This window comes from Pelodiscus sinensis, chromosome 15 (genome assembly GCF_049634645.1).
Source record: "Pelodiscus sinensis isolate JC-2024 chromosome 15, ASM4963464v1, whole genome shotgun sequence".
Lineage (NCBI taxonomy): Eukaryota > Metazoa > Chordata > Testudines > Trionychidae > Pelodiscus > Pelodiscus sinensis.
The window spans coordinates 20,328,838-20,356,535 of NC_134725.1; the positions used below are offsets into that span (position 1 = coordinate 20,328,838).

The 27,698-nt window shown below is 41.4% G+C and overlaps 1 protein-coding gene and 1 long non-coding RNA gene across 15 annotated transcripts in view; one reads left to right on the forward strand and one right to left on the reverse strand.

The window, feature by feature from the left end:
* FBRSL1 (fibrosin like 1) overlaps positions 1-27,698 on the reverse strand; it is a 1,065,261-nt gene that overhangs the window by 156,766 nt on the left and 880,797 nt on the right. The gene's annotated exons all lie outside the window — the stretch shown is intronic.
* On the forward strand, positions 2,593-27,542 carry LOC142818493 (uncharacterized). Of its 2 annotated transcripts, none has more exons than XR_012895985.1 (4): positions 2,593-2,730; positions 3,511-3,564; positions 11,123-11,265; positions 27,424-27,542. It is a non-coding gene; the product is annotated as an uncharacterized LOC142818493 (long non-coding RNA). The 2 variants fall into 2 exon arrangements; XR_012895986.1 differs by lacking the exon at positions 27,424-27,542 and adding an exon at positions 13,361-13,482.

A 27,698-nucleotide genomic window follows, 5' to 3' on the forward strand; every position in this document is an offset into this window, starting at 1 on the left:
GGTGAAGAAACTGGAAGAGCAGTGTTGGAGGAGAAAGCAATGGTGGTAATGAACTAAGTATGATATTCTCTTATGCTTTGTCTACACTGGCACTTTTGCTTTTATTGTAAATAGGGTTGCCAGGTAGACCCCGCTAAAAAATCGGACATGCTTGTCCGGGGGGGGGGGGGGGAGAGGGGGGCGGGAGCACCACCCAGGAGGGATGTGGGAGCCTCTGGTCCCGTGCAAAAGCAGGGCGGGGGGAGTGGCTAGGAGTCCCGGCCTCTGTCCCGCTCCACCCCACCTGCCTTTTGCATGCAACCAGAGGGCTCCCAAAGCCAATCACGACCTACCTCCCAGTCACTCCCCTGCCCCCGCTCAGCTTCCCTCCGACACCCAGCTGGGAATTCACAAAATACCAGACATTGCACATGTCCGGTATTTTATTAATTTCTCTACCGGACAGATGGTGCAAATTGCGGACTGTCCGGTAGAAAGCCGGACAACTGGTAACCCTAGGAAGGGGTGTGAAAGAAACACATCCCTGTACAACAAAAGTCTTAGCGACAAAAAGCACCAGTGTGGACAGAGCTCTGTTGGGGGAGATGTGCTCTCAGCAACAAAGCTACCACTCGGAGTTGGAAATGATTTTATTTTTGTGGTTGTAAATTGCACAGTGTTAACATCGCCTTAGAAAACCCTCTTCAACTTGCAGCATCAGGCCCCCAGTTTTATTCAATTCTCTTGAGCCTGCCACAAAACTATTTCCACTTCTAAGAAAATTCTCACCTCAGACCTCGGCCACACTTAGTTTGCTAGTTACTACAATCCTGAGGTCTGTCTCTCAAAGCAGTTCCATTTCTCCTAAATTGCTCTGGTGCTCCCAGATGCTCACAGCCAGAAGTGGAGCAACAAAGCAACAGGGAAAAAAGCTGAACAGTACAGTGTACCTCAGGGAGCTCTAGAAGAGCAGAGCAACAGACTGCTGAAAAGACGAAGCCAGTGAGGAGGCGGCAAAAAATAAAACAAACAATCATAATAAATTCAAAGAGCAAAATCGTTAATGCCACTCACAGCACTGGAACAAATATTGGCAGTTTCCAAAGAAATCAGCCCCATGGAAACACTATGGAGAGAGGCTATCATCCCTTCTGAACCTACTTCGTGGAACAAGAGAGCTGTTTTTCTCATCATATAAGAGAAATTTACAGGAACTTGGAAGACAATATAACATTAAGAACCTGGGGTAACTCTGCAGCAAGGGCTGCAATTTTTTTGTCCCACCGCCTCCTTCAAGCTCTTCTGAATACACATGTATAGATATTTAAAGCCTGGGAAGATCATTAACAAGCTATTAGAATCAACAGCAAAGGAGACCTAACCTGGACTCACTCATGTGTCTCATTTCTGGGAGCAAAGTATCCACAGATGCCTATCTGTCTATAACCGAAAAACCCTATCAGAGGAGAAATTAGAATCTGAGGTCTCTTCTATTTGCCCCCTCCTCTCCCATTTCAGCACTACTACCACTAATACTATTCAAGAGAATCATTTTCAATTCTATTTTCCATTTCACCTTCTTTACATTCTCCCTTCTGCCTGGAAGCTCAGTAATGCCACACTGTCCAATAGGAAAGCAAACTACTACAAGGTTTCCTGTTTTAAAAAAATTCTATATAGCCTCTTTGAAGAAGGAGCCATAAAACTTCTTGGGACATGAATGTTTTCTACACTGGAATCTAAAATGCGCCATGGCTCTGAGAGAATTGGAAAACGTAATATTAATACCGCATCTACAAACAGCAAGGAAGCAGAGGGTCTATACAGTAGCAAGCTGCATATTTACTTGCATGGAATCTTTTCTTAAGACTTTACTTGAAATATAAATAAAAATAAGGAGAATAGAAGGGAAGCTTTTCATGAGTTTTTGAAAGTTTTAAAATGGTATGCACATCTTTGGCATTTGTAAATGGACATTTCTCTTTTTCTCTCCAGTTACGATGCACATGGCTTACCACAAACTATTTCATACACACCTAAAATTACTTAAGAAAACATAAATTTAGAACCATCACAAATAGTTTTCCAGAGCTTTCATCTGGGGAGGACACACTCTGAATTCTATTATACTGGTGTGAATCCATAGCAATTCCACCCAGGTACTGTATTTTCTGAACAGCCCAGGAAAGGACCCGCTTTTCAGATATTGAAACTCATAATTGCTCAGCATCTCTGAAAATCCAGCCTGCAGAATTTATCTGCTATTGCAGTTAGAAATAAAACAATACAGATTAAAGCGGTCACAATGTCGATCATCCTCAGAGGCACCTTCTGCCGTAAACTGTGTTGCATGGAATTCAATGCTACCAGACAAGGAATATAATAACGATGAATCGAAGATTCTAGAAGGCTCTTCAGTTACAAAAGTCAAGTTACAGTTGCCTCCTTCATTGTGATTCGTTCCTTGACATCCACCTCCCATGACACCTGGGAAAGGACAGACTGAACTTGATGATTAATTTACCAGCATAGTACCTTCGTCTTCCTGAAACCACCTCCCCCATTCCCATCTCTACAGTTTATTCTATGTTCTCTGCAAGAACTAATGTTTGAGTCATTTTGTGCTCTTCTGCTAATCACTGCACTAACGATATTTGAGTTTAAAACCCACCCCACAATTTTTGTTTTGGAAAAGAAATCACCTGAATCTTTAATTCTAATTATGCTGATCAGAGAACCACATAATTCCAGGTGTGAAACAGGGAGGGAGGATACCATCAAAGTAATAGGATACCTTATATTAAGCAATATGAAATCACTTTCAGTCATGATCCTGCATTTTTTAATAATTGAGTCTGCTCAAGAATCTCATGCTAGCCAACTGGGGGAAGTGCAACACATTTTAAAAAAGGAATGGCGAAAAGCATTCAAAAAGAAAACAGGAATGAAAAATCTGTGTTCTCCAGGCTTATACTGAGCCAAAAGCCATGCTCTAAAAGAGCTGTAACTTCCCAGTCATCCGCTCTGCTGAACACTCTGGGGACCCTAGCACAGCAAACTACAATTTCTAGTAAATATATCCCAGGGACACAATTAGTTTTTCAGCTGGGGGCATGATAAATTGGTCATGCATAATTCAAGGCCAGAGCAGGCTAGAATATAAACTGTTCCGTGGCGGCTTCCAACTGCCCAACAGGAGAATGCAAATCAGTTAGCTGGCACAGAAGTTGACGGAAGCTACTAATACTGCTGGTTTCATTTTACATCTTTGCTTGTTCCTAGGTCCATCATCAGCATGCACAACCACCACCATTTTAGCCTCTCCTCACTATTATGTTGTCACAGTGATATCTCCCTCACTGTCCAAATATCTTTTGGGATTGTACACACACTGTTTTCACAACAAATACAGAGCTGTGCCTGCCTTTCTTGGTTTTATTTTTCTCCTACAGATAGCAAGAGATACATGGGCATGTTACTTAACCTTGAGTTTATATTGTAGAGTACATTCAAATGGCATTTGTGTTATAGGTTTGTCAAAGATCATGGAGGCTACTGAAGATACACTTCCTAGATGATGAATGGGTAAGCTTTTGTAGGTGGCTGGCTGGGTTCCTGTTGAAGTGATTATCTTAATATTGCTTAGATTTCATGGCACTGTTGGTATATATTACAGTGCTTAAAAGTACTGGATATGTGCTTCTTAGGGCAAATCTACACCACAAGCATAGTTTGATCTAAGCTACGCAATTTGAATTACATTATATTAGTAACGTATTGTCAGATTGTTGTAGCTCAGATGTACTTACCGCAGGGACCACACTACAGAGGGTTGACAGAAAAAACTTTCCTGTTGACTTCCCTTACTCATCTTATTCTGCTGTAGTACCAGACTCAATAGGAAGAGTGATCGGCAGTCAATTTAGTGGGTCTTTACTAGACTTGCTAAATTGACCACTGTGGATTGATCGCTCAGCATCAATCCACCCCACAGTGAAGACAAGTCCTTAGATATTTCAGTCTAAAGAAATATTTTATATAATCAGTACAGGAGGCCCCTGACTTGCGATGCGATTGGTTCCGGGTGAAGCGTCGCAAGTTGGGATCATCATAACTCAAACCGCCATTTACAATAGGTGCCGTGTGCCATCGTAAATGTGGGCCGAGGCTGTAGGTAGGGGGTTTCTGCCCCTTCCACATTTACAAAAATGGTTGTAAGTGCGGGGGGTTGGAACTTGGGCAGTAGCAAGTCGGGGGCCTCCTGTATTATGTCACCACAGCCAGGGAACAAGAAAAACATTGCTGAGCAGAAGTTGATCTATTGATAAGTGAAACAAAATTACTCTGAAAACTTCAAGGATACTTACAAATGACAGCTTGAGAGCAAGGAATTTTAATGCAGCTTCACAACTACCCTATGTTGTTGGGTCATGAACACATGGTATATCCACTGGAAATCTCTAACATAAAGTAACTGAAATTCACTGTAACTGAGCCTACCATTTGCATTTTATGATGCAGGAAAACAATGAAATGTTTTTCATTTTACTTCATGAGCCACAGAGTTTCACCAACTTCAAGACGCAAAATGCTAAGGCCAATTTCCCAATTTAGTTACCATATTTCTCTGTTCAGGAATGGAATAAGCATTTTGGCCCACTCTGTGACAGACATTTAAAAAAATATGTTGTGCTGAAATTTGTCTTCTTTCTGGAAAGATTATGAGGAAAGAAATAAAGGCTTAGTTTATTACCTTTTTGGCAACAGACGTGCATTAATTTTCTGCCGGATCATTTTCCTAACATGTTCAAATAAGTGGTTTTGGTTTTTGCTGAATCTTTAATGAAAATAACCAAGGAACTATTTATAATTAATTATTATTATCATCATTATTTTAAATAATGCATTCTGAACACAGTTACATGCTTCCTGGGAGAAGCTAGGATTCCCTAGAAAGGCCAGCCTCACTAATGGAGAGGGTATCAATAAAGCAGGTATTGAAGTTATGTTCATGAGACAGATTGTCCCCATCAGACACAAGTGATGTAGAGCTACAAGACTCAAGAGAATACTGAATACTATAAATATAGAGTTGTTGTCCTTAGTAAAGTCATGTCATTTAATTTTCAAACTTCCTCATTTAATACTTTTCAGTATCTAGATGAAGCTGATCTGGCTGTCTCACTTAGACCCTGGAGCCATGACCCTCCAGTTCTCTGGCATGACGACTCAGGAGCTGGTCGTACAGGAAAATGAAGTGCATATACATTAAATACTTAAATAGCTGAGAAACTACCCTTCCAGTAGTTGTATAACTTAACATTTACAAAGCACATATATTGCACACAATATGTCTCCATTTCTACCTAAGCTTCAGGCCTTCTAGAATATTCTTCCCCACGCCGCAGCATATGGAAAGCACGTCTCTCCCTTCTAACTTCAAATTCAATCTTGTGGCGTCTTCCAATAATCCTTCCTAATACCTTCTGACCAATAACCCACAAAGCCTCCAGTGACATTTATTTGCTGCAGGAGAAAGAAGCACTGTTTTTTAATACAGATTAGCTATATTGGGGGCAAACTTTTGATTTAAAAGGAATTTATTTTGTTTGAATGTAAACCAATGTTTCTGAGTTTGTGGGCCATGATTCTCAAGACAGAAGCCACAGAAAGGTACTACGGAGACCAAGAGGCACTAAAAACTGTATTTACTATCTAAAGCAAAGAAAAGCTTGCTCTTGACTCACAATTCTTCAATGTCAAGTATTCTCCGTCAACTGCTAAAAACACCAACAGTAAAATGTATGGACCTACCCTTGACATTTTTATACTAAATGTAAAGGGGGAGGTGATTGTTGTTGGTTTTTAACTTAGAATATGAGCTGTTCAATGTGAAAAAGTTGAGAAATACTGGTCTAACACAATTCTTAGCTGACTTATGTTAAGCCTGGTGGAAACCAAAGTAAGAGTGTTCACAAAGCCTTTTGTGCTGGTTTAATTCACACAGTTTAAAACACAACTTTGTTATGTAGACAAGGCTTTATTAGAGCAAAGTCCACATCTTTTCCTAGAGCCTGATCCTACAAATTCTTTTTAACTATTAAGCATGAATAGTGACATAGGCATGAGTAATTTTACCTATGAAGCTAATTTTTGAAGGATCAGGTTCTGTGTCTGCATTTTTTACATGGCAGCATTTTTTTTAAATCCATGTCCTTTGTAAACTTTGTGTGTGGAAGCTGATGGATGAACTGAAACCATGTCATTGAGAACCCTAAATGCTGCCAAATTAAATTCTGGCCTGCATGAGAGGCAATTACACAGCAGGAGCTCAGCAACACCATTTGCAGCTACAAAAAGAAGCAGAGCAGTCCTTTAATTCCTCTCAACAAGTGCTTTAATTCCACTGGGGTGGCTAGTACCCTCCATTAAAATCTTTTAACATTTGGAGAGTTAAACAGGATTTAACAAAAATCAGCTATGCCCTGATCAGCCCCACTGTGATGACTTGTTTAATTTTATTTTCACTTTAGTGGCAAGCTAAATTTTTCAGAGGTGTAGCCTCTGAAATGTATGGGTATGCCAACAATGCATCACTGTCGTGTATATTGGCCAAGTCTCTACAGGAAAAACTTAAAAAGCAACCAACAGTCTAGTAGCACCTTAAAGACTAACAGAACATGTAGATCATGTTTACATCTGAAGTGGGTTGTGCCCACGAAAGCTCATGATACCAGCTACATGTTTTCTTAAGTGTTTAAGGTGCTACTAGACTATTTGTTATTTATAAAAACATAAAACTTTAAAAAACTGTTATTTTTTAAGTTTTTCGTGTTACAGACTAACTCAGCTACCCCTCTGAAGCTTTTGAACATGGAAGTCTCTACAGGAAAGAATTAATGGCCACAAATCAGATATCCAAAAGGCAACACCCAGAAACGTGTTGGAGAACACTTTAACCTGGCAGGGCACTTATTAATGCATCTCCAAGTCACTGTTTTTTCTGGCCAATTCCACAGGCTGAATACACAGGGAAGCATTGGAACTTAACTTCATTTACAAGTTTGGGACTGATCACAAAATTATGAATAAAGACATCACCTGGCTAGCATGCTACCTTCCACATCCTAATGACTTAAGCAACCAAACAATGGGTACTTAAGAAAAATTTGCACCTTCTTTATCAGCTTCATGAAACAAACACTCTAACTCACTACTATTTTTTCCCTTCCTTCTCCCCTCCCCATCCCCTATTTATTTTGGAACTGGAATTTTAATTATTCATTCATCTGAAGAAATGAGTTGTACCCATGAAACCTCATGATACTGTCTACATGTTTTGTTAGTCTTTAAGCTGCAAAACCATTCGTTATTAGCTAAACTTTGTGTACTGAGCAGAGGAAAAGCAAAATGTGTGAAATAAATATATTTAAATAAATACATATAAATAAATATATTTCCACAACCTTTGACCTTTTCACCATTTTGATCCCACGACTTCTCAATTTTAAAAAATTTATTTTCCTGTTTACAGAATGCAAACTGTTGGTCTGGCCCGACTCAAGAGTTTTGGGTTGTGGAATGCTCTATTTTCATGACAAGTCTAACAGTCTAGATTTATGCGGGCTGGCAGATGCTGAGAGCAAGTGATAGAAGTGAGAGCAAGTGTGTGAGAGAGAATATGTATGGGTTTAGTGGACTGGACTTGTTTAAATGTCTCAGTGATTAATTGTATGTATGGTACTTTTAAGGGGGATGGGAAGCATGTCTCTTACACACAGCCTTAAATACATGGTAAACAAATACCCAAACATACAAAAAAACTATTCTGACAGTACAATATATAGATGTATGTGCGAGTGTTTGTTTGTATGAGGCATATGTGTTAGTGTGATAAATGTGTCTGATTTATGCATGCTAGCACACATACCACAGATTTATGGCTATATACTCACATGGAATAGACTGTATAACTCTGAAAAGCATTTAAGGAAATGTTGCAGGTGCTATGTTGAAAAGAAAAAGTAATGGGTGTAGACCTAAATATCACTTGTAACAGTCATTGTCTTAAACTCTCAAAAGACAATCTATCTAGACATAGAAAGAAAAAAAATTAAAATCGCAAGCAAAAATATTATTGCATATTAAGACAATGTCTAAATACAGGCAGTCCCCGAGTTACGCGGATCCGACTTACGTCGAATCCGACTTACGTCGAATCCGCAGTTACGAACGGGACCCTCTCCCTGGTCTCCAGAAGACCAGGGAGAGGAAGCAAAGCGGCGGAGCACGCGGGCAGCGGACAGCCCAGACGCGTCTGGGATGTCCAGTGCCCGCGTGTTCAGCTGCTTTGCTCTGCTTTGCTCCCCATCCCCCTGGTCTGCAGACCAGAAGGACGGGGAGCAAAGCGGCGGAACACGCGGGCAGCAGACAGCCCAGACGCGCATCTGGGCTGTCCCGCTGCCCCCGTACTCCGTGGCTTTGCTCCAGACGCCTGTAATACAGCAGCTGGGGCGCTGCCGGTTGGTCCTGTAGCGCCGCTCTGGGCGCTACTGGACCAACCCGGCAGCACCCTAGCTGCTCTGCCCCAGGCGTCCTGATTCAGCCACTGCTGGTCAGTTTCAGCAGCGGCTGAATCAGGACGCCTGGGGCAGAGCAGATGGGGTGCTGCTGGGTTGGTCCAGAAGCGCCGAGGAGCGGCCTCGCTACTGGACCAACCCAGCAGCACCCCAGCTGCTCTGCCCCAGGCATCCCCAAGTCAGCCACTGCTGAAACTGACCAGTGGCTGACTTCAGGAAGCCCCTGCCCCGGGCTTCCTGGAATCAGCCGCTGATCAGTTTCCGCAGCAGCTGACTTGGGGATGCCTAGGGTTCTTAAGTTGAATCTGTATGTAAGTCGGAACTGGCATCCAGATTCAGCCACTGTCGAAACTGATCAGTTTCAGCAGCGGCTGAATCTGGATGCCAGTTCCGACTTACATACAGATTCAACTTAAGAACAAACCTACAGTCCCTATCTTGTACGTAACCCGGGGACTGCCTGTACCCTAATCCTCCAATAAAAAAAAACTGGCCTGCCCCATAGTCTCATGAAAAAAAAAGGAGTAAATAGGATGATGTACCTGACCTAAAGACCAGCAAACCTTGTTTCTACTGAACAATGATGGAGAAGATAATTTTAGAGTCAAGGAACTGCTGTTAGTCATAAAAAAATCTAGAGGTGGTCAGGAATAATGCTCCCCTTTCCCCCATGTTCTCAACTGGTAAGGGAAAGCATGAAGAAACAGGTTGGTCAAAAAACCAAGAGCTCTATTGGATAAAGAATATAAAAAAATGCCATAGAGCCATTTATATCTCTGGGCTTTTTCTGCATGGTGGAACAATGAGAACTACAGGGGTGTAATTTCTAGAGCACACTAATATGTTACACATTAATTGCTCCGTGTATACCTTGCTGGTAGGCACTAAAGGTTCCCTAGTAGACTTTAATGCAGTTCCCAATAAAGCACACCAGGTTACTTTTAGTGTTTATCAGCAGGGTATACATGGACCAATTAATGCACAAAGTTAATGCACTTTAGAAATCACAGCCCTGAAGTGTGCATTGCCCCACCATATAGACAGATCCTCTGCATCAAAAGATGTAGCCACATACATATATTTTATGTATGTACATATCCAGTGTGAAGGAAAGGAGGAAGGAAAGTCAAGAGACTATAGAAGTTCAGTATGCAAACAACAAATCATATTTACAGCATACCACAAGTGCAGACTCACGGGCAAATTTATAAGACTGAAAAATGAGAACTGCAGTTTTGTCAAAAATATAAAAAAACAAAAGATGCATCCACCAAGCCAAAAGCCCCTCACTGAGGCTGAAACAGTAATTACTGCCAGGATTCTCTGAAGATCATTAGAAGCATATTAGATATAATACACGCACACATTTTAAAAATGCAATAGGAACTTCCCCTCCAGAATATTAAAAGTAACCAAGTTTTTGTAATTTATTAACAAACACTAATTTAAGATCATTAGCCAACTTGGCAACAGACCAGAGAAAATTTATAGCTGACATGCTGCAACATCAGCTTTCATCCAGAAATGCTAATTTCAATGAAATGAATAGTGTGTGGGCTTTTCAAACTGCTTTGCATTTGGCTCCTCACAACCCTGTTTAAAGCCTGGGAACCGGCCATATAGTTAAACTGCACAGATGTTCAACAATCTGTACTTGTGTTAATTACCCTAATGTGAGCAGAAACTCAACAGATCCCTGCTAATGAAGGAGAAAGTTTTCCAGTGTGACTACCGTATGTTTCATTGTCACTGTATTACCAAGCTTCTCCCCCGGCCCCTTTCTATCCCCCAACCACAAAACCTCCCTCTATTCTCTCCAGCTCCTTTGAATTCACACTGCCCGCCTACCTCGATGTGCATGAATTGGACCAATTAATGACTGTGTTCTCACAACATGGCAGACACCATCAGGCTGATTGGACATGCGGCTGCTGAATTTTAACAGGCAATTTTAAACAATATAAGAAAAACAGATTTAACAGGCTCTGGAGTCACCAATCCCCACCCATCTGCCATACTTCTGCCTTCATCGCTACTGAAAAAGCACCAGTGTGAGGCAAATATGCTTCCTACACTGTAAAATATAAGCATATAAAGTGATAAAAATCAGTATTGCTGGGTGATATTATTAAAGATGGAAGCCTGAATCCAGTTACATGTGGGAAGATAGACTAACAAGACAGCTTTGTAGTGAAGGTGGAGTATATTCCTGTGGGTGTATGTAATTCTACACTGGCTGTCAGCACTGTATCTAATATGCCTGGGAGATTTCACCTGCTAAGCCTGCTGCTTCAATACTAAGAAGCTAGAGTCACTGAATTCCATAATGGTTGGGACTCACAAGAGCAGTAGCATATGCACTTGGGTATGGAAGGGGAAGATGGGGCTTCAAAAGTGTAGGGAAAGAATGAGTTAGGCTACACACACACAAAAGTAACCAGCTTTGAAGGTGGCTAGGAACAATGCTGCATGCCCATTTAACCCAGCATTAAACCACACTTTGTCTAAAGGACTGTTTCCCCCACAGGAGGATCTCATTTTCTCTTCCTTCTTCTTTTCCTCAGCTCCCAACTGAAATCACCACCTTCTTCTAAGGCTCTCTACTCAGCAAGCAGAAGGCAGAGGAGAATGTATAAAGGGAACTTGCTTCTACCCTTAAAGCCACAGGTCACCTCCAGGCTTAATTAGATCTTCGGCCATTTCACAGGTGCTGTCACGTGACCTTTAAGTCAAGTTCTATGTTAAACTGTATTACCGTTACCCAGGTGTGAAGAGATTCACATAACTTGCTAGACCTGGCCACGCCAGCAGTTAATCCTCCTCCCTGAGAGGCAGTAGCTTGGTCAACAGAAGAATTCTTCCAACACCCTAGTGGTGTCAACAGCTACATCTCTAAGAGGTATGGATTTTTCACATCACTGAGAGAAAACAACTATGCCAATATAAGTTACCAGGGTAGACCAACCCTTACATAAGAACATAAGAATGGCCATATTGAGTCAGACCAACTGTCTATCTAGCCCAGTATCCTGTCTGCCGACAGCGGCCAATACCAGATGCCATAAAGGGAGGGAACACAACAGTAATCTTCATGTAATCCGTCTTTGTCACCCACCAACTTAGTTGAGAAAAATTTAAAAATCAACAAATAGTCATCTAACAGCACCTTAAAGACTAACAAAACATGTAGATGGCATCATGAGCTTTTGTGGGCACAACCCACTTCTACAGATGGAGTACTAAAAGTCCAGATCCAAGAATAAATAAGGGAAGGGGGAGAGGAGAAGAAAGGGGACGGAGGGAGAAGGAAAAAGTCAGTGAATAGATTGTTCAAATTACAAGAGACTGATAAGAACAATTACCACCTCCATTGGCTGGTTGGTTAACTCATTAGGATGTGGAAGGCCAGCCAATAGCCCTGTTCATTCCATTTTGATAAGAATCAAACTTGTAAATGAAGTTAAGTTCCAGCTCTTCCCTGTGTATTTGGCTTGTGGAATTGGCCTGAAACAACACGGTGACTTGGAGGACTTGGAGATCCATTAATGAGTGCCCAGGCAGGTTAAAGTGTTCTCCAACAGGTTTCTGTGTGTTGCCTTTTCAGATATCTGATTTGTGTCCATTAATTCTTTCCCGCAGAGACTGTCCAGTATGGCCAATATACATGGCAGAGTAGCATTGCTGTCATTTGATGGCATAGAAAACATTAGTGGATGAGCAGTTAAATGAGCCCCTGATGGGAGAGATGGGCAAAAATCGGCCTGTAGGCCATTTCTGGCCTGCCAAACTGCTAGATCTGGCCTGCCACTGTTCAGTGGTCCAGTCGGAGCTATTGGCAGGCCTCCTGCCTGACGTACCTATACACACCACTGAAAGCAGCTTACTGAAGGAGTCATGTGCTCTTTATGAACTGTGCCATCTCAAGCACAATCTCACAGCTTCCACTGGCTGGAAACAGACCAATGGGAGATGCTTGTGCTTTGCTTGCTATGCAGGCAATTCATGGAGGGCCCCTACCAAGGCCGAGCAGTACGCAGAGAGCACATGGTCCCAGCAGCCGGCTGCTCTGAGCAGCGTACGGGGACACTGCAGACAAGAAGCCTGCACGAGGGTCTCACTAGGCTGCTAGCAAGGAGACACATAAAATAAGTGCGTCCCAGCCAGAGACTGCACCTGGCATCCTACCCCCTTCACAACTCCCTGCCCCATATGACAAACCTGTGCACGCCTGTCCTAGGTCATAATCCCCTCCCAGTTCCTGCACCCCCTCTTACACTTCTCCTCCAGGTCTGAATCTTCTTCTGCCCTGGGTCATAACATAAAACACTGCACTCCCTCCTGCAGGTCACAACTCCTTCTCATGCTCTCCATTCTTTTCTGCATCCCCATTTCCTTGCCCAAGATCACAACTCCCTCCTTCACCCGAACTACCTCCCAGACCCCTCACCCTTTTCCTGTACCCCAATCTCCTACTCCAAGCTCCCTTGTGCACACAACTTTTGTCTCAGATCCATACCTCCTTCGTTAATATAATGGAAGAGTGCAGCCCTGGATCACTTACCAAATTTTTGGAGCCGCTCCTCATCAGAAATTATTACCCACCCCCTCTTTGTTCCTATCTTGTATCCTTCATGCTAGGAAAGTTTCTTGTGTTATTCAGAGCCAAGAATTTAACAACTCCCTTTGGAGATGCAGCTGCTCATTTGGATAACTCAGCTACCTTGCTATGTATTTCACATGCTCACTTTCCACAACAGCACTCTTCGTTTTGGGTAAGTGTACTTTCCATTCTCTGCTTTCAGAAACTCAAAATCCCTTTCAAAAATGACATTCTTTGTGAAGTGCAGAGAGCAGGAGAAAGAAGCATCACATGAAAAAGTGGGGAAAAGGTGAGGAGGCTGGCATAACCCAGAAAAGAGTTGGAAATTATTTAGAGAGCACTTAGACTCTTTTCTGCCTCTCTCTTCATCATTTAGCACTGGAAGCAACACAGCTGTCTAATGGCAACTTCAGGCGCCCATGGGCCAGCAAAACGACATTTTCCACACTTAAATAACATTGAGCTGATTTAATTACTGCACTTAATAGTAACAAAAGATGTCTCAATTTAATCTTCAAACGGCCCTCCAAGATCAAAACACAGCTGGATGGATAACAAGATGGCCTAGGCCAGCAAACAAGGAGGACCAATTTGTTCAAGAGCCACCATCCACTCTTTAGCATAAAAGGCCAAGGAATACTTGTGCTGCTGAAACAAATAAAAGAAAGCTCTACTCTTTCCTCCCCTTTCACCTCTTCCGCCCCTTCCCACTATTGTTATATATGAAAAGACAGCTGATTCATTGGTGAAGAAATGCAACATGATAAAAGAACAAATGATGTTTGGGAGAGAGAAAAAGAATTAAGAATCACATTTTTAAGAGGTTTTGTTTTTATAATCCTTGGAGATTATTAAGAGAGAGTGAATCAGATTAAAATTGCACAGGGACAAAGAAAAGTCCCTACCTCTATTATTTTCCTTTCTGTGCTGGACAGGAGGAGACAGCTCATTAAAGAAAGCCCTCAGGACATGGTTCTTATAAGGAACTCCCAAGTGTGTGCCAGTGTATGCATGGGGGGAAGGGTAAAATAGTTATTGTTTTTTTTTCTCCATGTGTCAGTTTAAGGTGTAAAGAAGAGAGAGAACTTTGGATACAATTAACCATTTACCTCCCTGAATTTTTCCAATAATCCTTAATATGGGGTGACCTTTATTCAGAGGGAAGTGTTTTTGTGAAATACCTCTCTTTTCATTAGCTGTTAAGCCAACTTCTCGTGTTGCTTTATTAACCCTATGACACAGGGATATATTTGTTAGACTCCAAAGTGCCACAGGACTACTTTTTGGATTTGTGCTGTTTCCATTACGCTATGTTTACACTACGCACCTTATAGCAGCACAGCTGCATCGCTAGAACTACACCACTGTTAAGGTCTCATGTGTCAACACTCTATATTGGCAGGACAGAGCTCTTTTGCTGGAGTAATTAAACCATAATGGCAGCTATATCAGTGGGAGAAGATCTCCTGCTGACATACCATTGTCCATACTAGTGCTTCAGTCAGTGAAACTTTTGTCCGTCAGTCACATCCCTGACTGACAAAAGTTTTGCCAATGAAAGTGTCAGTGTAGACATAGCATCAGAGTTTAGCACAGAAGCATTCTCAAAGGTTAACTATGAAAACTCACTTGCCAGCCATCGTGACAATTCCTGCAAGTCTTTGAACAACAACAAAAGTGCAAACGAATTTTATTTAGTAATAATGTCTTCCCCCCCCCCCCCTCCCAAAAAAGGAGCCATCTAACAACTGCAGGTAACTGGAGACAGCTGGCCCAGTTTTTTCATCTCACGTATGCTGGTATAAACTGACAGAAATTCCAGTGCAATCAACTCCTCTGATGTCAAACTATTGCCTGCACAGTTCCTTTGGAATGGCACCATTATAAGGGAGATGACAGCCTGCTCCCTTTGTAAGTTCTTCTTCTAATGAAATTCCCCCAGCTGACTGGTTGGCTGTCGGTGGAGTTGTGACTGGGTGACTTTACATGTGCACTTTTTCCCAGGCTTTCTTCCTTAAAATTTACCATTGCTGCAGGAACTGTGAAACCTCTTGTGCAAGATAAGGCTGGCCACCAGTGTTTTAGCAACTGTGTCTTCTAGAACTGTTCTGAGCAGGGTTAGATGATATGATGGTTAAAATACTGGCAAGCATGCAGTTCTGCATGAGCACTCGCACCTACAGCTAACCCCCTAAGTGCAGGAAATACAGATGTGGGGGGGTGCAGTAGCATCCCAGGTTTTGAGCTTGGGGTCTCCACCACTGGCTCTATGTCATGATACAGGCCTCTGCTACTGGCCCAGGGATTCTGGTACAAATGGGTGGGAGGGGGGGCACAGCTCAGAACCCCACAGAACCCTACCCTAAAAATTTTTCCAAAGCCTCTGTCTAGCTCTGGTGGAGTTGTGCAAATTATGGGCCAAATCCCACTGTTTGTGGAAGTACCAGCAATTTCTAGTGACTTTGATGGGTGTGTCATATGTTACCTCCCAGAGAAGAAATGAGACTTTTACAACCAAGCAGATATGCACCAAGTTGCTATAAGAGTATGTCTACACTGCATTCCTCTTTCGAGAGAGGAATGCAAATGCAGACAAACGAAATTGCAAATGAAGCGTGGATTTGAATTTCCTGTGCTTCATTTGCATAATTGCGTCCTGTCGCTTTTTTGAAATACCCTATTTCGAAAGAAAAAACGCAGTCTAGACGGGGTTATTTTTTTTAAAAACTTTCTTTCGAAATAACCCCATCTAGACTGCATTTTTTCTTTCGAAATAGGGTATTTCAAAAAAGCAATTATGCAAATGAAGCATGGGAAATTCAAATCCGCGCTTCATTTGCAATTTCGTTTGTCTGCATTTGCATTCCTCTCTTGAAAGAGGAATGCAGTGTAGGCATACCCTAAGTGAGCAGTACATGGTTTTTAATTTATATTGCAAATTTGATTCAGAACTGTGTTCAAACCTTGTAAGGGGATGCATGAATCCCATCATAATGGCTGAGCCATCTGACTCAGCTTGCAGACCAGATATATGGATGCCTGCTCCAATATTGGTTTTCAAATTGATTTTGTTTCATGTTTAAGCCATAGGTGCAACTGTTTTCCCGATCAGCATTTGCTTGGTGCTAGTGTGGAGATACCTTTGAGAGCCCTTGTGCTGATGTTCAAACAAGTGAATATTTACAAACTTGCTTTGTTTTTAAAATGAGAGATAGTCAGAACATGGGCAACTTCTTTAATTAGAATGTACTTGTGCGATCAAGTAAAAAAAAAAAAACCTCCTGCTTGCTAGCGGACATTGTCAAAAACTGAAAAACAGATCTGCTCAGTAGACATTGGCACTCAGACTCTGATTCACTTTTAAACACCCAAAGTATCAAGGGTGAAATCCTGTCTCCATTGCACTCAAGAGCAAAACTCCCATTAACTTAAATGAGGCCAGGATATTTGAGCCTGTTCAGACAATTCATTAACCACTATTTCAAAGACACACCTTTTTGTGGGATTCCTAAAGGCCTTTTGAATGTTGTTTTAAATGCCTGGATTATTTTTACAATTCCAGTTATGGGTTCTTTGTTCGGAGGGAGTTAAGTAACACAAAGAACACAGCAAGAGAACAATAGATGGTATTACCATGCATGATTTGCCTTAAAAAATCCTCTTTTTTCATGAAGTTATAGATTCAATTTCAGCCTTTATTATTACTTTGCCATTTAAGAAAGTGGTTCTTAGTTTTAATAAAGGAAAGGGAGTTTCATATTTCATCAAGTGGTAAAATGCTTCCACTAATACAGGAGCCAGAAAAGAAACACCAAGGAAAGCCTCTTTTCTTAATCTTGTGGACATAAGTCCAAAGTATGGCACACTGAGGAAAACCCTATTCATTTTTGGGATTCATCCAACTAATGCAAGGCTGGGTAGCACAAGCAAACCTAATCACATCAAGTGAAAATATGAGAGGACTGTTTAGCTCCTTAAGAGTACCCAAGAGAAAGCCTCATCAAAGTATATTATGTTCCACTGCGCACAAAACTCCTAAGGCCATGTTCAGAGCAACATTTAAGTGCAAAATGGGACTGAAAGTAACTTAAATTACTTGTGGTTACTCTCCTATCACAACCTGGGGCCTACCAGCTCTTTAAATAGCTCCCTGCTTACTTTTGCAGCAGCTCATTCAAAACTTGCCAGAGCTGCACATCAGTGCGCACCCACTTACTTTCACCTCTGGTCTGATACCAATCAATCATAGAATACTAGAAATGGAAGGGACCTTCAGAGGTCATTGAGTCCAGTCCCCTGCCTTCATGGCAGGATCCATGGTTAGGGAACTAAGCAAGACCAGTGGTCTCCAACCTTTTTACACCCAAGATCACTTTTTAAATGACAGAACAAGCCAAGATCTACTGCCCCGACCCTTCCATGAAGACCCGCCCTCTCTATTCTCCTCTTCTCCATCACTTGCTATCCCCAACCCTTATACTGCTGCTTTTTTTTCCCCAATTCTTCTGTAGGAAGAGGTTTTTCCAACATTTGGCCTGTCTAGACTGGACCAAATGCCAGAAACCCCCCTTCTTTTGAAAGCCCCCTTATTCCTCATGGAAAGAGGAATGTAGGGTGACCGAAAGATCATGTTTGCTCTTCCACTAAAAGAAGCGGAAGAACAAATGCATCCCTGGATGCAGATGAGTTTTTCTGGGATATCTCTGGAATCCTGAAAAACTCCTGCAGTCTAGCCGTACCCTTGCTGGATTGAGACAAGATGTTTAGGCTCTGGGGTGGAAATGAGGGATTTGGGTGTGGGAAGGAGTAAGAGGTGCAAGTTCTGGGAGGAAATCTGGATGCAGGAGGAGGTGGATAAGGGGATGCTGGCTCAGGGAGGGGGTTCCAGGCTGTGCAGTGTTGGGGTCAGAGGTAGGTAGTGGGGCTTCTCCGGGGTGGGGGGAAAATGGTGGGAGGCTGAATGCCTCATGATTGTCCAGTCAATCGCGATCAACCAGTTGGCGACCAAAGGTCTAGACCATCCCTGATAGATGTCTTTCTAACCTGCTCTTAAATATTTCCAAAGATGGAGATTCCACAACCTCCCTAGGCAACTTATTCCAGTGTTTCACCACCCTGTGAAGTTTTTCCCAATATCCAACCTAAACCTCCCTTGCTGAAATTTAAGCTCATTGCTTCTTGTCCTATTATTGGAGGCCAAGGAGAACAATTTTTCTCCCTCCTCCTTGTGACACCTTTTTAGATACTTAAAAGCCACTATCATGTCCCCTTTCAGTCTTCTCCTTTCTAAACTAAACAAGCCCAATTTTTTCAGTCTTCCTTCATAGCCTTTAATCATTTTTGTTGCTCTTCTCCGGACTGTCTCCAATTTTTTCACATCTTTCTTGAAATGTGGTGCCCAGAACTTGACACAATTCCCCAAGTGAGTCCTAATCAGCGCAGAGAAGAGTGGAAAAATGACTTCTCATATGTTCCTCATAACACTCCTGTTAATGCATCCAAAAATCATGTTTGCTTTTTTTGCAAGTGTCACACTGTTGACTCATATTTACTAGATTCATTTCTGCAGTACGCCTTCCTAGATAGTCACTTCCCATTCTCTATGTGTGAAACTGATTGTTTCTTCCTAAGGGGAGTTCTTTATATTTCTATTAAATTTCATCCTATTTACCTCAGACCATTTCTTCAGTTTGTCCAGATCATTTTGAATTATGACCCTATTTTTCAAAGTAGTTGCAACCCCTCCCAGCTTGGTACCATCTGCAAACCTAATAAGGATATTATTTATGCCAATATCAAAATCATTGATGAAGATATTGAATAGAACCAGTCCCAAAACAAACCCCTGCGGAACCCCATTTGTTATGCCCTTCCAGCAAGATTGTGAACCATTAATAACTACTCTCTGAGAAAAGTTATCCAGGCAGTTAGGCACCCACCTTATAGTAGCCCCATCTAAGTTGCAATTGCCTAGTTTATTGATAAGAAGATAATGCGAGACCATATCAAATGCCTTACTAAAGTCTAGGTATATCACGTCCACCACTTCTCCCTTATCCCCTAAACTTGTCCTATCAAAAAAGCTATCCGTTTAGTTTGACATGATTTGTTCTTTATAAATCCATGCTGGCTCTTACATATCACCTTATTTTCTTCCAGATATTTGAAAATGAATTCCTTAATTACTTGCTCCATTATCTTCCCTGGCAAAGAAGTTAAACTGACTAGTCTGTAGTTTCCTGGGTTATTTCCCTTTTTATAGATGGGCACTATATTTGCCCTTTTCCAGTCTTCTGCAGTCTCTCCTGTCTTTCATGATTTTTCAAAGATAGTAGCTAAAGGCTCAGATACCCTCTCTATCAGCTCCTTGAATATTCTAGGAAACATTTCATCAGGTCCTGGTGACTTGCAGACATCTAACTTTTCTAAATAATTTTTAACTTTTTTTATTGTATCTTCCAAACCTACCCCATTTCCACTAGCAATTACTATGTTAGGCATTCCTGCATCATCAGACTTCTTGGTGAAGACCAAAACAAGTAAGTCATTAAACACCTCTGCCATTTCCGAGTTTACTGTTATTGTTTCTCCCTCTTCAGTGAGTAATGGGCCTACCCTGTCCTTGGTCTTCCTCTTGCTTCTAATATATTTATAGAATGTCTTCTTGTTTCCTTTTATGTATCTAGCTAGTTTGAGCTCGTTTTGTGCCTTTGCCTTTCTAATCTTGCCCCTGCATACCTGTGTTCTTTGCTTATATTCATCCTTTGTAATTTGACCTAGTTTCTACTTTTTATATGACTCCTTTTTTATTTTTAGATCATGCAAGATCTCCCTAGTTAAGCCAAGACCCAAGTTAAGCCAACCCAAGTCTTTTGTCATCCTTTCTAATGCAGAGGAATAGCTTCCTTTGTGCCCTTAATAATGTCCCTTTGAAAAACTGCCAACTCTCTTCAGTTGTTTTCCCTCTTAGTCTTGCTTACCTACCAGCTCTCTGAGTTTATTAAAATCTACCTTTCTAAAACCCACTGTCTCTATTTTGCTGTTCTCCTATTTACTATTCCTTAGAATAATGAACTCTACGATCTTTCACCAAATAAGTATGTCAGTATGAGTCTAAGCTGCTTTAGGCCTCTGATCTTGTATCTCTGAGATCAGTAAGACTTTTGCCCTTCACTTCAACAGGAGCAGGTTTTGAAGAGACCGAATGCAGTGCAAGAAGAAGTGGGCATGCATGATAGGATGGTAAAACCCCATTTAAATGTTAACCATTTAAACATATAGTTTAGCTGGTTAACTGGCCTGCCTGCAGTGACAAACGGTGGGCCTAGTCGGGACGGGTAGAGCCCACAATATTGCATTGCAGGCAGGGGTCTGCTTCAGCCCAGCTAGGTGCCGATTAACTGGTTACATGAGTAAGCAGGCCGGTAAGGCAATGCTTACCTCTTTACATACCCAAAATGTGAACGTGCGTTTGCATAGCTACTGTTTTTCACAATCAACTACCAGTCGCTTTTTCTGCTATCTTACTCTTTTATTACCCCTTACTGTAAATGTTATACTAATTTGAGAGACTTCCTTGGACACTGTAATTTACAGAACTCTAGACATCAGGTCTGAATGTGACTCTCTACATGTACTGATAAAATACAGCATTTACCTCAAATGCTCTCTCCATATGAGTCATTCCATCTCTCATTATTATCTTTATGTTTATTTTAGCATTCAACTAACTTTAATCTCTTCCCTATCCTGACTGTATCACCATAACTTGTTATGCAGCAACATCCATAATGGGAAGTTTAACACCTTTTATTGTACTGGATTTTATTAAGCATTTTTGCTGTCTGGTCTACTTCTCTCTCTAAAGGATTCTGCAGTGTATTTAAAAAGACTGCAATATCAAATTAACCATATCATACTTTCTGCTGAGGGGGAAAAATTAAATCCAATCCTTGAATCAAAACTAAATATGCAGAATAGATTCAGACAGTAATGCGCAGTTTAACTTATTATGAAAGTTCACTGTTATAGCGAAGCTACTGTATTTGCTTCAAACTGGAAATTCTTAGTTTTGTTGGCTGAAACTTCTGATACATGGCAGCTTACACAGGATTACAGAAATGGTATTTCTTGTCTAAACTGACCAATAGCTCTATTACTTTACAGCTTTTGCTATTAGGCTCTGTCTACACTGCTGCTGGAGCCAAATTAACAAGCTGTATGTTTACAAATGGTTCTTGATGGTATGGAATGAACATAATTTTATAAAAAACTCCATTCCTATGAGTTTTGGCCAGCAAAACCAAGTTAGTAGCAACCTAAGGCCACACATCATGTTTACACGTGGATCAAACACAAGCATAGGCAGGGAGTTAGTGCAACATGGACTGAGTGATTAATCTGCTTCTCCTTTAGAATTCTTGTGTACTGCATCCATGCTGCAAAACATGATATTGCTGATTCTTGGAAAACATGATAAGCAGATTTTTGCAAAGGTCTGCTTGTGGAGGCCTTGAGGACAGGGCTGCCGACAGGAGGGTTCAGGGGGGACAACTGTCCTGGGGCTTGCCAATTTAAAAGCCCTATAAATCACTGCCAGAGCCCGAAGCACCGCTGAGGGCTGGCTGAGGAAGACAGAGCGCAGTCCAGACAGCACTGAGGGCTGACTGCCCCTTGCTCTGCCCTTTCCGCCCAGAGCCAAGCTCCTCCCACACTGTCCAGGACGCAGCAAAGTCACTTGTTAGCCCTGCATGAGGAGATCTAAGAAATTTCTTATGAGGCCCTGGTTGGGAGACATAATCACCTATTCCTTAATTCTCCATTCAATTTAGGCAAATGCAAAGTTTCCAACTGCAAATGCTAAATCTTTTAAACTAGAAAAATAATCATCCTGATGACAATGCTGTTTCTTAACAGCAGTCTCTGAAAATCATGCCTTTTTAAGGCAACACAAGCTGTGCACCCAAAAATCAAGGCACTTTTGAAACACCAGGACAAAGATCCTCTTATATAGGACACGACTGCAAAAACTGCCTTTTTTGTTACTTTCTACACCTGGAAAAGACAATCAATCAAGGCTCATCAAGTGCCCTCTTCTGTATTCCAAATGCGTCTCCAGCACAAGCAGCTGTATCATATTTGCTTTTATCTTTGCATTTCAAAGCTCTTAGGCATAGAGACTAAATTATGTTTTTAATACTAGTCCCTAACCTTGGCTATACTACAGAATGCTGTCACCTATAGATCGCAAACAATTTTGAATACAAAGTTGTGTTATCCCCATTTTACAGATGAGGAAATTGAGGCACAAAGAACTAAAGTGACTTGCCATGAATCACTGGACAGGCCACTAGCACAGCTAATAGAACCCAGGTTTCTTGACTCTTTGGTCCACTGGACCATGATGCCTATGTATTTTTACAAATGCACAAACTGTGTAGTACATCTCCGGTTATCGTTCAGTTAGACAATGTGTTAATTCTGAGATTTTGAAAATATACCACATTCAGAATCTCACTAAAAGAAAAAAACTAATAGCAAATGGAGCTGGTAGCCACATAAGAGAGAGATTTATACTGAAACACCAGAATCTTGAAAATTGGCAGGACTTTTCCAGACTAATTTCAAAGCAGGCCAAGAAACAAAAGAAAGAAAAAGAATCCAATACAATAAAAGCAAGAGCTTCTTAAATTGCCATTTAAATCTCTCATTTCTCTTGCATGCTATCCTTAGGAAAGGATTTTAACTGTGATGCAGGGAACTGAGATACAGAAGCGCAATATGCAATGTTTTTATGATTCTTTTCATGTAGCAGAGAGTAAAATCCTTGCCCTTCTGTCTTCTCGGGCCATTCATCTTTCCCAGGTAATATAAAGCCATTCTCACGGCAGGTGGCCCTACTCTCTCAGGATCTTAATGTTTAATTGTCACAAATCAATTCTAGCACCTTGATGCTCACACTGCTATTCCTCTCTTCCCCTATTCCCTTCTTCCATAACTGATCGTTGCCTAGGATCCTTTCATGTTGCTAAATTCATTTTCAGAGACACTGCCAAAATAACAAAGTGGCAGCAACATGCACTGCTTGTTGCAACCACTGTGATGAATTGACTTCTTGCTACAAGGCTGGCCTAAAAATTGTAATTGTGTGTGTGCGTGCATTCATGCCTCCTATTTTATTTTATATTTTTGTTCAGATGAAATTAATCAGGAATGATAAACACTGTTTGTCTCCTGAAAGCAACAATGGTGGGGGGAATAGGAGTATGAAATATGCCTCTTAAGCTTATCAGCTTCAGTGCCACTGAAGAGAAAGCTGGCTTCTAAGCCATGGGATAATGGGCCTTCCTTTCAGGAAGGTATCAGAGGTCTCAGGAGGGGAGACAACACAATGGTTTGACCTTCAGCTAATAAAGCATACCCTAGAGTCCAAAGAAGCTTGGGGAATATTGACAATAGCTCACATTTACAACAGCCTGGATTCCTTTCAGACACCATAACCAATTTTGACAGACAGAGGCCGCCTGCCTCTACACACATACTCACCCACCCCTCCCCCCCATGCTTGCTGCAAAAATGAGTTGGGGAGCATGCCAATTCTTCATTAACAAGGCACTAAAACTACCACTCTCCCTCTCCCCCACCAATTTATAATGGAGAGCTGTTGTTTTGGGGTTTAACATAAAGTAGAATAAAAATGTGCTTTCCACCTCACTACATGGCACACTGTTCTCTACAGATTGGGATGAAAAGATGGATTCTCAGGGCATCATCATAATCCGCGCATCTGCTGATATGTTAATGATCTAAAGAAAAGGCATCCAACTTATCTTAAAACAAAAAGAGTTTTGAAAATGGACTCTAGCAATAAATGTAACCTGTTAGAATTTAGGGCTGCATCTACACTGGCATGATTTTGTGCAAATACTTTTAACGGAAAAGTTTTTCCATTAAAAGTATTTGCGCAAGAGAGCGTCTATACTGGCATGTGATTTTGCGCAAAAGCATCCTTGCCAGTGTAGACGCTCTCTTGAGCAAGAAAGCTCCAATGGCCATTTTAGCGATCGGGCTTTCTTGCGCAAGACATTAACATTGCTGTCTACACTGGCCCTCTTGCACAAAAATACTTGCGCAAGAGGGCTTATCCCTGAACGGGAGCATCAGAGTATTTGCGCAAGAACCACTGATTTTGTACATTACAAAGTCAGTGTTCTTGCGCAAATACTTGCAGCCAGTGTAGACAGGCAGCAAGATTTTGCGCAAAAGCAGCCACTTTTGCGCAAAATCTTGCCAATGTAGACATAGCCAAAAATTCTAAGCTCTTTGGGGCAAGAACTGACTTTTGTTCTGTATTTTATTAGCACCTGGCACAGTCAGGTCCAGGTTCATGACTGGAGCTCCTTGATGTGTCTGCAATTCAATAACTAATATTAATAATAATAAAGACCTTGTCCTGAAGAGGGAACTGTACTATCATGGTTATTTCTGGCATCTCTCTAAAATTTCATAACAGCACTTAGAATTCCGATTCTGTCCCAGAAAAACATGTTACCCCAACTCTGTGAATGATACTCTCTACTCCCTTAAAAATCAGGTAGCCTGCCAAAAGTCTATATTTGACCTCATATTTATCATAGAACTGGTGACCATGTCCATTCACCTGCGAATGCACAACCTTATTCCCTTGATAAAAGATGTACCAGACATTAAAATCAATACTAAAATTAATCTTAGCCATCTTTTAGTTTCAGCATATCACCAGTACAGGAAGAAAAAATAAATGTCACAAACTGTTTTCTAAATAGTTTCTACTACAAAGGTGAATCTGGTGGTCTCATTAACAGCTTCAATATTTAATGGTAGACATCACTATTAGGGATGTAAAAAGTTTAACCGTTAAAGGTTATGGTTACACGCTGGCTCCCTGGGAGCGGGAACAGCAGGGGCTGCCAGCCCCACTCCCAGGGAGCTGACTTCACTGCAGGCTTTGCAGAATAGCTTTACCCCCAGAGTAGGACTGCCATCTCGTCAGCCCTGTTCCCAGAAAGACTTTGCTGAGGATTCTTTTATACAGTATAAGCTTTATAGTACAGAGCCCACGGTGCATGTAACCCACCATCTGACCCTAGTACCTTTAGCACTTACACAATTACATTTTTAAACAATTTTTTACCTAATCACTGCATAGGTGTCTGCAAAATGGAAGAAGAAAACTCATGACAGCTCCACACAACTACAGAGCTCATAAAATGGCTTCTTTATATTTCTTTCCTTCCCAGATGGGATCTACTTAAATTAACATCTACACAAATAATGCCTCTTCTCTGTTGTTATTAACTAGACAGCTCACAAAGAGTTCTTCAAACCCCTCTAGTCATTGCACAGTAACCCCTGTACACAGTCTACTGAACTATCCAATATACACTTGTCAAGAGTTTAGGAGATAGGGCTGGGCTGCATTAAAAGTGTCCCAGCTACACATTTATGCTGTGTTTATTGTTATCTCACCAACAGGGTGACTGGTTGTATGAAGACTCTCATATAAAATGGCATACGTGGATGCTAGATAGCTCAGGGGATTGATAATTGGGTAAAAACTCACCATCTTAAGGTCTGGCTTGATTCAGTAAAGACCCAGTATCAAAGCTCTCTACTGGCTGTCCAATGGCCTATCTGGCATGGCCTAAGTCTCATTTCCAGCAGACAGTTATCTATCCCCAATGTAGATGCACTGGCAATGCTGTAGTTGCACTAGCATTTGAAACAATGACCAGATTAGCTACCCTCCATCCTCACTCTCAACATTTGCTCCAGAATTATTTGTACTGGCAACAAACAGAGGTGAGTGACAAAATCCACAATAATAGTAATTTAAGAGAAGCCACACATACCAGTGAAGATGGAGAAGTAATACCCAGAGAGCTAGCAGGTCAAACACCAACAGGAAAATAAAATCATATTCATCTTGGAAAATGCAAGTTTAAATAGCTGGGAGAAAATAATCCAAATCCAGGGCATTCAATGTGAAGAAGAAACCTGGAAAAGTGAGATGTATTAGGTAGAGGAACAGTCTCCTGTGTGAAGCAGGAACTATTTGTGTGGGACAATTGGGACTGACTTAGAGAAGGCACTACACGATATGCTATATTTGACAATCCTACATTAGAGAGGGGCAAAATGAATGGCCTTTGAGGTCTTTTAAATTAGTAATTTCTATAACTGAAAAGAGATGTTGCAGCAGACCCCACTCCACATGCTTCTCAATGTCACCTCATTAGTAGGAGCATTGCTAGCAGATAGAAGGAAGTAATTATTCCCCTCTACTTGGCACTGGTGAGGCCACATCTAGAGTACTGCATCCAGTTTTGGAGCCCCCACTACAGAAAGGATGAGGACAAACTGGAGAGAGTCCAGTGGAGGGCAATGAAAATGATTAGGAGTCTGGGGCACATGACTTATGAGGACATATTTAGTCTACCAAAGAGAAGCATGAGGTGGGATTTGATAGTGGCTTCAACCACTTGAAGGGAGATTCCAAAGAGGAAAGAGCTAGGCTAGTGGTGGCAGATGGAAGAACAAGAAGCAATGGTCTAAAGCAGTGATTCTCAACCAGTGGTACAAGTATCTTTAGGGATACTCAAGAGACATCTAGGGGGTACGTCAACACAACTTAAATTTGGCACAAACTGAATTTTTGTTTTAAGTCTTCCAGTGTTTCATTATTTTTGTATTTTTTACACCCAACAATTTTATCACTCACCTGGCTACAATTAAGTTGTTTAAACAAATGTGTTGCAATGGTAAAAAAAAAAAATTTTTGTGCGTCTGAAAACTGTAGGTACTAGAGGCACTTATAATTTTTTTAAAGGGGTACTTTATAAAAAGATTGAGAAACACTGGTCTAAAGTTACAGTGGGGGAGGTCTACACTGGATATTAGGAAAAACAATTTCACTAGGAGAGTGGTAAAACATTGGAATTGAATGCCTTGGGAGGTGATGGAATGTCCATCCTTAAAGATTTTTTAAGGCCTGGATTGACAAAGCCCTGGCTGGAATAATTTAGTTGGGGTTGATCCTGATCTAAGCAGGGGTTGGGCTGGATTACCTCTTGAAGTCTTTCCAATCCTAATCTCTGACTCGTTATATATTGCTCTAAATATGAGGATTTTCTTCTTTTGACACCGCTCATACTACTGAGGTACTAAGCCACATTCCTCTCTCTTTCCAGGTTTCAGAACCAATTGTTTCTTTACTGTATTTTTTAGGGTTTGCTGTCATTGGTGAGACAATGGTGAAAAGGAAGAAATGCTACGAGAATAAGTACTATCACCCCTGTGAAGACAATATAGCTCAAACCTTTGGATGTCACAAGAATCCCCTTCTGCTCTGTGAGAACAATTCTGTAATGTAGACAGACCTACTGCTTTGTTAGGGTCTGGACAGCCAGCATGTACGAATGCTTTATTTCAGCACTAAATGAGAGTTCTATGTTACACAAGAAATACACCTCCCAAATGGTGTGACAAAATTACAAAATGCA